Source organism: Dipodomys merriami, unplaced genomic scaffold (assembly GCF_024711535.1).
Source record: "Dipodomys merriami isolate MVZ:Mamm:240054 unplaced genomic scaffold, mDipMer1.0.p SCAF_87, whole genome shotgun sequence".
Classification (NCBI taxonomy): domain Eukaryota; kingdom Metazoa; phylum Chordata; class Mammalia; order Rodentia; family Heteromyidae; genus Dipodomys; species Dipodomys merriami.
In genome coordinates, this window is record NW_027206479.1 from 88194 (window position 1) to 99034 (window position 10841).

Consider the following 10841-nt stretch of genomic DNA (forward strand, 5'->3'; position numbering starts at 1 on the left):
GTTTATTGCAGCATTATTTACCATAGCTAAGATATGGAAACAACCCAGATGCCCCTCAGTAGATGAATGGATCAAGAAAATGTGGTATTTATACACAATGGAATTCTATGCCTCCATCAGAAAGAATGACATTCCCACATTTGTTAGGAAATGGAAAGGCTTCGAAAAAATTATATTAAGTGAAGTAAGCCAGGCCCAAAGAAACATAGGTACCATGGTTTCCCTTATTTGCAATATCTATTATATGTATGAGTCAAGCAAGAAAGGTCACATAATGTGATTTTGGAAAAATGAACCCTTTTATATGTATTTAATTGTTTTTTTTTCGTTCATGCATTTGTTTCTAACACATTTATAAGATTATTTCTTTGTAGCTTTGTATGTCCCTCCCCCACAGTAGAACCTCTGTTTTTACTATATTTGATGTCGTTATAATTTGTGGAGGAGATGGGAGAAAACAAGTCGTTTAAGGATACAGGTGGACCCGATGCAGCTATGAGAAGTACAAGTTCTCATGTCAAAAACGGACTTTACAACTTTGGTGCGGGGGGGGGGGGGAGGGAGATTGGTTGTGGGAGCGGGGGGCGGGGGGGAGGCTGGGAAGGGATGTGAATGGTAAACAAAGGAGGAGGCTGCAATGCTTAATAAGAAATGTACTCATTATCTTGCCCATGTATTCGTATCCCCTCTGTACAGTATGTTCACAAAAAATAAAAATTAAAATTAAAAAAATAAATAAATAAAAAAGAAGAAAGTGGCCCAGACAGAAAAGTACTTGTTAGATTCTTATCCCCAATTAACCCCTAAAAACATGAATTAGCTCTGTGCCTCAAGTTGTAGATTGCTGTCCTTGAGCGTAAATAGGCTTAGGTATAAAGCCCAGGACTTTCAAAAAACAACAACAACAACAACAAAATGTATCACATTAATTTCACAAAAGCATCTTTTAACTGTTGTGAACATTTCTTAGAAACGTGAATACATGCCCCTGGAAAATTTTAAGTAAGAAGTATAGAATATTTACGTTTATGTTAAAGTCATGACTATTAAATTTTTTAAGATATTTAGGTAATGATTAGGAATTAAGAATTATGATGGGTAGGTAATATATTGGGACTGGTTTGTTATTCTATTTTTATGAAAGTAATAGAATGATATTTAAATGAGTATATAAAATTACACTTGCTTCATATTAGAATTATAATACATGATAAACATTTTAAATGTTTCCAGTGGAAAGGAATATCAATTCTTATGTAATTTCAAAGCAATTGAGAAAATTATTCCAAGGCTGGTTTGCTCTAAGACTATATTTCTTTTCTTGTTCTAGTATTCATATATTCATAGAAATTAAAATTACAAAAACTCAATGGATATTGGTATTCAGGAACATCTTCATAGATACTAATATTGGAGCCCTTAAGTGGAATTGTATTTATTTCATTTGTTACTTTCACAAATAAATAAAGATGATAATGTATTTTGTTTCTTTTCACTGCTGTTGGCTTTTATCTTGAGAATACTTTTTCCCTAGCAAAGTAGAAAAAATCTACTGGATTGACTAAGTAACATATGGCTTTCATAAGATGCAGATGCATAGATTTGTGTCTTCTGTCATTTGCCTAAACTTTCTTCCAGAAAAGGTTATCAATTATTTATAAGTTTTGCTTAATTCCTAGGTATTCCAGTTATCACATACACTTCTTGATTGAGTTATCTTTGAATAAACTCAAAATAAACGGACAAAAAATCCTCAAAATGAACAGAAATCATATTATTGTTTTAAATGTTGCAGTTTACAAAGTTTTTAAGCAAACACAGAAAATATTTTTTAGGCATTCTGCATTTTTTGTGAAGTATTTTAACAATAGTTTTTTTGCTGACATGTAATTCACTTGAAATATATTATCTCCTTTTATTGTATGCATTTTAGAGCTTTGGAAGTGAATTGTCCTATCAGAGGTTTTCCAAGCCTAATTTTAACAAATTTGCTTTACTTCAAATAGAAATGCTGTAAATTTTAGAACAGACATTAAAGTAGATATAACATTCATTTACAGGAATTTGTCCAGCATACATCCTCTATAGTGAGCCTTTTCAAAATTTGTTTTTGGGGATTATTTCAGGGTCTCACACAAAGTGTTCAAGTGCACTCTCAATGAACTACATTCCCTGTCCAAACAAGTTTTTTACTTCTCTTTAATACATACATAGACGTGTAATGGATAGAACCTATTCAATTCTCTTTGACCTTTTGAAAACTTGCTTGTTTTAATGATTGAAGTATTACACAAATTGATTTGCTATGTGGAGTATATCAATTTCTCCACAAGTGCATTACTCTATTTTGTGTCATCTTTATATATTATGGTCCTATTAGTGATCTTTCTCTTTATTTATTCTTGGATACTAAAGAGGAACTTATTTCAAATGCTCCTACTATTTACATATGTTCTTTAAACAAATATCCTATTTGAGAAAAAGTTATATAGAATTAGAAGATATAAATATACTTAGAATCATTGTAGCATTTACATTGTAGCATTAACAAATATGTGTCCTCTATCTTTTAGATATGTTTTCACTTCTGCTTTATATTGATCTTTGAAATATGAAAGATTATAAATTGATATTATCCAGTTTATTCTTGATTTTCTTTACCCACTAATGCTTTCCATGTCATATTTTAGAAACCTTAACTGATCCAATGCCATGAATTTTTAGGTTTATGTTTTATATACTTTTACATCTCACATTTAGTTTAATAATCATTTTTCCTTTAAAATTTTTAAATTTTTGTATAAGGATTGAGGTAGTAGCCTAAGAACTTTTTTTAATCTAGGGAGGCAATAGTGCCACTACACCCATTTATGATTCTATTTTTATTTCATAAAGTCATGGCATCCTTTTCAAAATCTATTGACCATAAAACTGAGATGTTTTTATTGTGAAAATACCATACAGAGGGGATACAATTACACAACAGTATTAACCAAAGCATGCTATTTGCAGAGGAGTATTTAAAAGGTGTAATTTCTTATAAAATTGAACTTTTAATCCAACAAAATGAATACCAGGAATCTATCACTTGGAAGATGTGAGCGTAAGTCAAAGGGAAGGAATAAAGAGAGTTATGGAGGAAGAGAATGAAGGCATAATATTCAATGCAGATAGTATGAAACTAGAAAACATGAAAGTGGGGTGAGGTTTGGAAAGGTATAGGAAAGTTATTAAAGTTCCATTGTACTGATTTGTGGAATGGAAATACTTTTGGACAACTATGTATATAAAAATATAATTAAAAACAACAGAGACATCTGATCTTAAACTGCATTCTCTTAAACCATGAATCAATATAATAGTTTCTTCCTCACAAATTTTCTTTGCAGGTATTTTCTTCATAATGTCAGAAAACTGACCAATGCAATGAATATCAATATATCACATTGCCTATTGTAAATAGACCCAATATAAAAATCACAGTAAAAATGTTAGAATTCATCACATGATAAAATAACAGAAAGTATCCAATGCTGAATGATAGGTTTTCCAAGTACTTTACCTTCGGCATCTAACTTAATCCTCACAATAATCCCATAAAGTGGAACTACTTCCATTTTTAAATCTCAGATGATGATATTGAAGTCTTCAGAATTGGAATTGCTAGTACTGCATTGCACACATTTTAAGTGTTAGCCCGAGGCCCATCTCACATTGTATCAAATAACCTCATTTTATTTCATGACTAAAATACCAGCACTTACTCTACTAATTCTAGGAAAATTTCCTAGAATTATTGTGTACACTCTAATAATATTTGACTTTATCTTTGTTAGAAAATAGGTAGCTGTATTATGAAAACTCCAAGTTCATAATCAATTTATACATCCCTGGTGAAAGGAACTGCTAAAGTATAACATTATTGATTTCTAGCTCATAATAGTAGAAACCATATTCTATCCCTTCACTCAACACTGCACTTCCTGGGGACCCCCATCTCTGTTTAACACAGTCATACCGAAAGAGTGTTCTGACCAATTCCTGATGGAAACAGACTGCTGGTGTTATGGACCAATCATTTCCACATTGTTGCTCACCTAGGTTGTTTACCATTAGAAGTATTTTGATTCCTTTTTATACCCAACATTCTGAGAGAAATATACTACTTTAAAATGTTATTAAAGCAAGACTGATATAAAAATCACCTTTGACCCCAGATAAATATTTTACCTTTCATATACCCCAAAATGCAGTCTGAAATATCATTAATGTTAGGAATAAGAGGTTAAAAATCATAGATACCAAGAACTAAGCATGAATTAATGACTCTCCAACTTGTCAATACCATTGGTTTAAAAAGTCATCAATAAACTGCATTTTTAAAATTTTCTTTTTTTTTAATTTGAGTGTTTTATTGTATTGCACTAAAGGAACAGCAAGATGGTTATACAATTCTCTCTCAATTCGCTTTGAAAACCTAAAGTACTTGCAAATTCTTAATACCTTTACCACCAGATTAGAACAGTAAGCATAATATAACCAATTTCTTAACAAGTAATGTCTTACAAATAAAAACACATTTAAAATAGCTTTAAATACATTCTTCACAAGTAATTCAGTATATATTTCTATATCATGTTCGCTTATGCTTAAGAATTAAAGCAAGTATAGTAAGTACTCTGATGGAAATATGGAAAAGTTCTCATTCATGCAATATACAGGGATAATATTCAAGTCAAAGGGAAAAAATCCCATTCTTCTTATTTTTGTAAATGTATCCATATATAATCATCTACACGATAAATGAGGAAAACTAAATAGTTTTCCACAAGTCAGATACACATTTTCAGCTCATCAGAAGCACCTGATATCTACAGCTAATTTATTAGATGGCATTTCAATAAAACCAAAATGGCATTTCAATAAAACCAAAAGAGCCCTACAAGTTCCTATAAACAAAAGGTTCCAATGGACTAAGGACCATCAGTAATTAATGCAATCATTTGGAGGATTATGGCTGTTCCTTAAGGAGTGCAAGTTCAAACCTGTCAATACCAGAGGTAATCATTTTATATTAATTTATACGTAATTCCATTTAAATTCTTTATCCAAGTATAACATATGAAAACAGTCTTTCCACAAGCAAAAAATGTGGAAACATTTAAAAAATAAGGAGTCATTTTTTAAAAGAAACAGATCATTTCCATAGGCTACTCCTGGAAACAGGATCTTGCTGGATAGAATCCCTTCATTTGTTGGCTTTTTGCATGCACTTAACTGGACCATTTCTTCTGTGTGTTGTTTTAAGAGCTCACCAAAACATAGATCATGCCATATAGGTAGTAAAAAAATGCTAGAAGGTAGAAAGCTAATTTGCACCATCCTTCTTTCTGACAGTATGCTAGAATATCTGCATTCATGATGGTTGTAGGGTCATAAAGTCCTGGCCCACTCATCACTGGTCTACTCATATACCTCCAAATATGATAGGCCAAGAGAGGCATATTGAGACCCAGCGTAAGCCACTCTGCTGCGCAAAGAAACATGACACAGAAGAAAGCATGGATGAAGTACTCTGGAAGTACAAGAGGATTCAGGGTATTACACTGGTCTATAGGATTCTTGTAATCAGTCTTCAGTTCATCAAATGCTATAATGTGCCAGATGGTGAAGAAGATGAGCACCGCTGTGAGCAGCAGCGCCAGCATGTAACAGAAGGCCGCGAACGTGAACGCCATGGCCAGGGAGGAGCTGGCAGCCGCGCCGGTGCCAGCAGAGAGAGGCGCTGCGCGGCCCTCTGGGTAAAACCATTCACTTCCCTCCTAAAATTTTCTTATGATATGAAGATTCCATTATAAACTATTAACACTTGAAAATAACTCATTTTCTTGGGAGTAGAACACAAAGCACAAGATTAATCCTAATCATTTTAGTGTGAATAGATAGGATCTTACAAAGAAAGTTATTTTCAACAGAAAGCCAGAAAGAGTTTATCCAGTTTGTGTTTCACGGGAATTAACAAAGAGCAATAACTATTTGGTCCAGTTGGTCAAACTCACTCCATGAACATATGTTAAATGTATAACAAATTTAAGAGGTCAAATACATATTTTGTACCAACAGTCATCTTACAGCACTAATTTACTACCTAAATATGTCTGAATCTTCTCACCTAACATATAATAAGAGCTGAAAGCAGTCTCTTTTATCTAACTTAATGTAAATCCTTTGATTCTGATGATATTATTTGACAAATAAAATGTACAAATGGGTGGTCCAACTGAAATGACATGACAGAATACTGATAAATAAAAACATTGCAACAAAGTTACCTCTTTTCAGCCTCACCCTGTCCACATTGGCAAGCAACATTGCAACAGCACATGCACACATATACACATACACACATATGCACACATGTACACACACCTATACATGCGTGCTAAATTCAGGGTTTATTGTACAAAAAAAAAGTTCAAATAAAAAATTAATGATTAGTACAAATGATAATTTGTCTTACTACAAAATAATACACAATCCAGTCACCACGGATGTTACATTTTACCTGCCTAGCCACATGTGACCATTTAATTTATATTTAATTACTTAATTAATTAATTCAATCATTCGTTTGGTGATAATACTAAGGCTTGAACTTAGGGCCTGTCTCTGTCCCAGAATTTGTTATTTTTTTGTTTTAGTTTTCTCAAGGATATAATTTAACTGGTTGTACCACAGCTCCAGTTCTAGCTTTTGTTGGTTTCTTTCAAATCAGAATCTAAGGGACTTTTTTTTTTTTTGCTTGGTCTGGTTTCAAACCAGAATCCTCAGACTTCATCTTTCTGATTAGCTAGGATTAATGACAAGAGCCACCAATGTGGCTTCTACTATTTCCTCTATAGTTATCTAATGCACATACTTAGATCTAAAATAGAAGTCCTTTACATGACTACTTATATTCCTTGTTTTTTGAGACACTTGTTTTCATCTAAAAAAGTAGGCCTGTATATTCAAAGATTGAAGGTGTTTAATGAGAAATCAAAATGTATAAGTAGTCCTTTCCTATCAATTAAATCTCACTTTTTCTTTTTGGAGAATATAATGATCAAAGTAATAGTTGAGAATCAGCAAGCAATTGTTCAAATCATGCTTCCAGTGCAAGTGGATCAACAGTAAGTAATCCTCAATACCATTTTCAACAAAGTTTTGTCACAGATAAAATCGGACTGCCTTCTCTTGCTGCTTTCCTAGCATGGACCTATTCCTTCATTGTACATGAAAAGTGTGACTCAACTGATTTCATTCAGATCTGTTCCTAGAATTATCAAGGATTTAGATTCTTGTCTGCAATATGATTATACCTACGTCTCTTCATGTAGGCTGCTAAAAATGTATTTACCAAATTCAAGTAAATACATAAATTCTATTTCCATCTTTATTAAAACATAAAATTCTGCTTGCTCTATAAATTGATCAGAGGCATGCATTTGTGGCTATCTAGGTCATTGCACGTCTGTCTCTTTTCCTTTCTCTTTAATGTTTCTCATAGATAATAGGATTGTTCTATAATTATCGCAATTCATTTTGGTTTTATATTTTTTGGTTGCATCATTTTACTTTTTGCTCTGCCATTTCCCAAATCATTTATATGGAAGGCATTATTTCATCTTTTCTCATTCCTAGAATAAGCTGCACATGAAGACACCACTTGTCCTTATTTTCAGTCTGTATCTTTGAATACGGAGGAAAATCTTTCCTCTTCTCTACATCAATTCCCTAAATCCAGTTAGAATAATTTTGAATAGTAAAAATGGAAAAAGGGAAAATAAATCATGGTGAAAAAACAGATGCAGAAAATTCACCAGATTTTTCTGAACAGTTCAACTAACCTGATCTATTAGGGAAATACATGGACACATCATTCCCACTGTCACTCAAAATCTCTGGTTAGGCAATTCTAATGAAGATGAGGAACATGATGAAAAAGTGAGGAATGGTATCAATTGCAAGAAAAATGGAGAAGGATCCATGCAAATTTCTTCTTTGGGCTGCAGAAAATAATCAGGTTATTACAGTGCGGAGACTACTTTCCAAAAAGGCCACTCATGTGAATACCAGGGATGATGATGAGTATACCCATATTCATCAGGAAGCCTACAGTGGACACTTAGAGACTGTCTGTGAGTTGGTGGATCAAGCGGCAGATATTCCTGCAATAACTGTAGATGGCTAGACAACCCTGTGCAGTGCTTATATGTGGAATAATACTAAAGAGGCTTTTTTATTACTTCATCATGATGCAGATACCAATGGCCCCCTTGCATCTTGCTGCTGGGAATAGAGATAGCAAAGACATGTTGGATCTGCTTCTGTTGAACCATTATGTCTGAAGAACAACTTGGAAGAAACTGTATTTGATATTGCCAAAAGGATAAGTATGTACCGCTACCTCTTTGAAGTTTTGGAAAGTTGTACAAATTGCTCTCCTAAGTCATAACGGTTCAGTTAAGTTTCTTCAATTTCAAAAATGTCATTGCATTTGTTTTTTCCATACAAAATATTTTCACAAACCAAATAACAACAATAGCTTACTGTAACAATTCATGGATTCTATGGCAGTCTTCCAAGTGAGTTGCCTGACTTTGATGTCAAAATGTATTCAAGAGTTAGTTGTATACATCTATAATAATTTCTGGAGAGTTTGTGCTTTTTTATTGTAATTAAGTGGTTACATAATTTCCCTAATTTCACAGTATTGTGGGATAGTGATGCTCCGTTAAAGTCACAAACACATTCTAACATTTCTGGAGCAAATTGTCTATCACAGTCTATAATATTTATGAGTTCTATGAGCTTTGCGATACAGTTATTTCTTCCACATTGGTAGGTATGTACATTTTTTTGTTTTGCATAACATCAGCTGTTCCCTTTTTCCCACATGTTCCCTCCTTCCCATCCCTGCCATTAGCTTGCTTAGTTCATTTTGGTCAATGTCCAGTGCAGCTGATGGTTTTCCCCTGATTCCCTCTAGTTCTATGTCGTCTTCCTGGTTCCCCTGCATTGTACACATATATACTATACATGTGATCAGCAGCATGGGATTATTTAGTAGAGATTCTACCAGATGAGTGGAAGTCCTTTGTTTCTTAAGTTCTGTTAATTTTGTCATATTACCTAACATTTTGGTTTTAACATCCACTTATCAGGGAGACCATGTACTGTTTGTCTCTTTGCTCTTGGCTTACCTTGCAGAACATGATCACCTTCTAGCTCCATCCATTTCCCTGCAAATGCCATTATTTTATCATTTCTAATGGCTGCATAATATTACATTGTGTATGGATACGACAATTTTGGGATCCATTCATCTGTGTTGGGACATCTGGGTTCTTTCCATATCCTGGCTATTACGAACAGTGCGGCAATAAACATGGAGGTGCATGTGTCCTTGTATACTGGTTCCTGTTGTTCAGGATGGAAGCCTACAAGTGGTATGACTGGGTCATAAGGTAGGTCAATATTTCGCTTTCTTAGGACTATCCAGACTGTGTTCCAAAGTGGTTGTATAAGTGTACATTCCCACCAGCAGTGTAGTAGGGCTCCTCTTTCTCCACATCCCCTCCAGCATTTGTCATTGGCTGACTTGAGGGTGTGGGACATTCTGACTAATGTAAGGTGGTAATCTCATTGTTTTCTATATTTACATTTCCTTCACAACCAGGGATGGTGAACATTTCCTAATGTGTTTTTTTTTGCCATTTTTATTTCTTCTTCTGTGAAGTCTCTCTTTAGTTCCCTTGCCCATTTAGTAATTGGTTTGTTAGGTTTGGGAGGGCCTACTTTCTTGAATTCCCTGTATATACTGGGTATTAACCCCTTGTCGGATATATTGCTGATAAATTTTTTCACAATTAATTGGTCGTCTTTCTAGCTTGGTTGCGATAGCTTTACCTTTGCAGAAGCTTTTTATTTTAAGGTAGTCCCATTTGTCGTGTCTCACTCCAATTTGTTGTGACCCTGGGACTCTTCAGGAAATTCTTTCCTGTGCCTATTAGTTCAAGTACCTCTCCTACTCTGCCTGTAGTGGTTTCAGAGATTCAGGTTTAATTCTAAGGTCTTTAATCCATTTTGAGTTGATGTTGGTGTATGGTGATATGCTCGGGTCCCCTTGTATTCTTCTGCATGTGGCCGCCCAGTTTGCCCAGCACCAGTGGTTGAAGAGGCTGTGTTTCTTCCACTGTTTGTCTTTGGTTCCTTTGTCAAATGTCATCTGACTGTAGGCCTGTGGATTTATTTCTGGATCTTCTATTCTATTCTATTGGTCTTCGGGTCTGTTTTTGTGCCAGTACCATGCTGTCTTTGTTATTATGGCTCTTTAGTAGAGTTTGAAGTGCGGCATGGATATCCCTCCCATGTTGTCTTTATTCCTTAGAATTGTTTTGGCTATTCTAGATATTTTGTGGTTCCATATGAATTTTTGGACTTTTTTTGTATTTCAGAAATGTATATCATTAGGATTTTAATAGGAATTGCATTGAATTTGTATATTAATTGGGACAGTATTGCCATTTTCACTATAATGTCTGCCTATCCAAGAGCATGGGAGGTCGTTCCATTTCCTAGTGTCTTCTGTAATATTTTTCTTGAACTTTTTATAGTTTTCATTAAATAGTTCTTTTACATCTTTGGTTAGGTTAATTCCTAAATATTTTATTTTGGGGGAGGCTATTGTGAATGGGGTTGCTTCCTTTATTTCCCTCTCTGCTTGTACATTGTCAGTGTACAGGAAGGCAACTGATTTTATTGGATTGATTTTGTATCCTGCTACTTTGCCAAAGTGA

At 34.0% G+C, this 10841-nt stretch overlaps 1 pseudogene; it reads right to left on the bottom strand.

Moving 5' to 3' along the window:
- Positions 1-4917: 4917 nt before the first annotated feature.
- LOC138820374 (protein cornichon homolog 1 pseudogene) lies at positions 4918-5745 on the bottom strand (annotated as a pseudogene).
- Positions 5746-10841: the final 5096 nt, after the last annotated feature.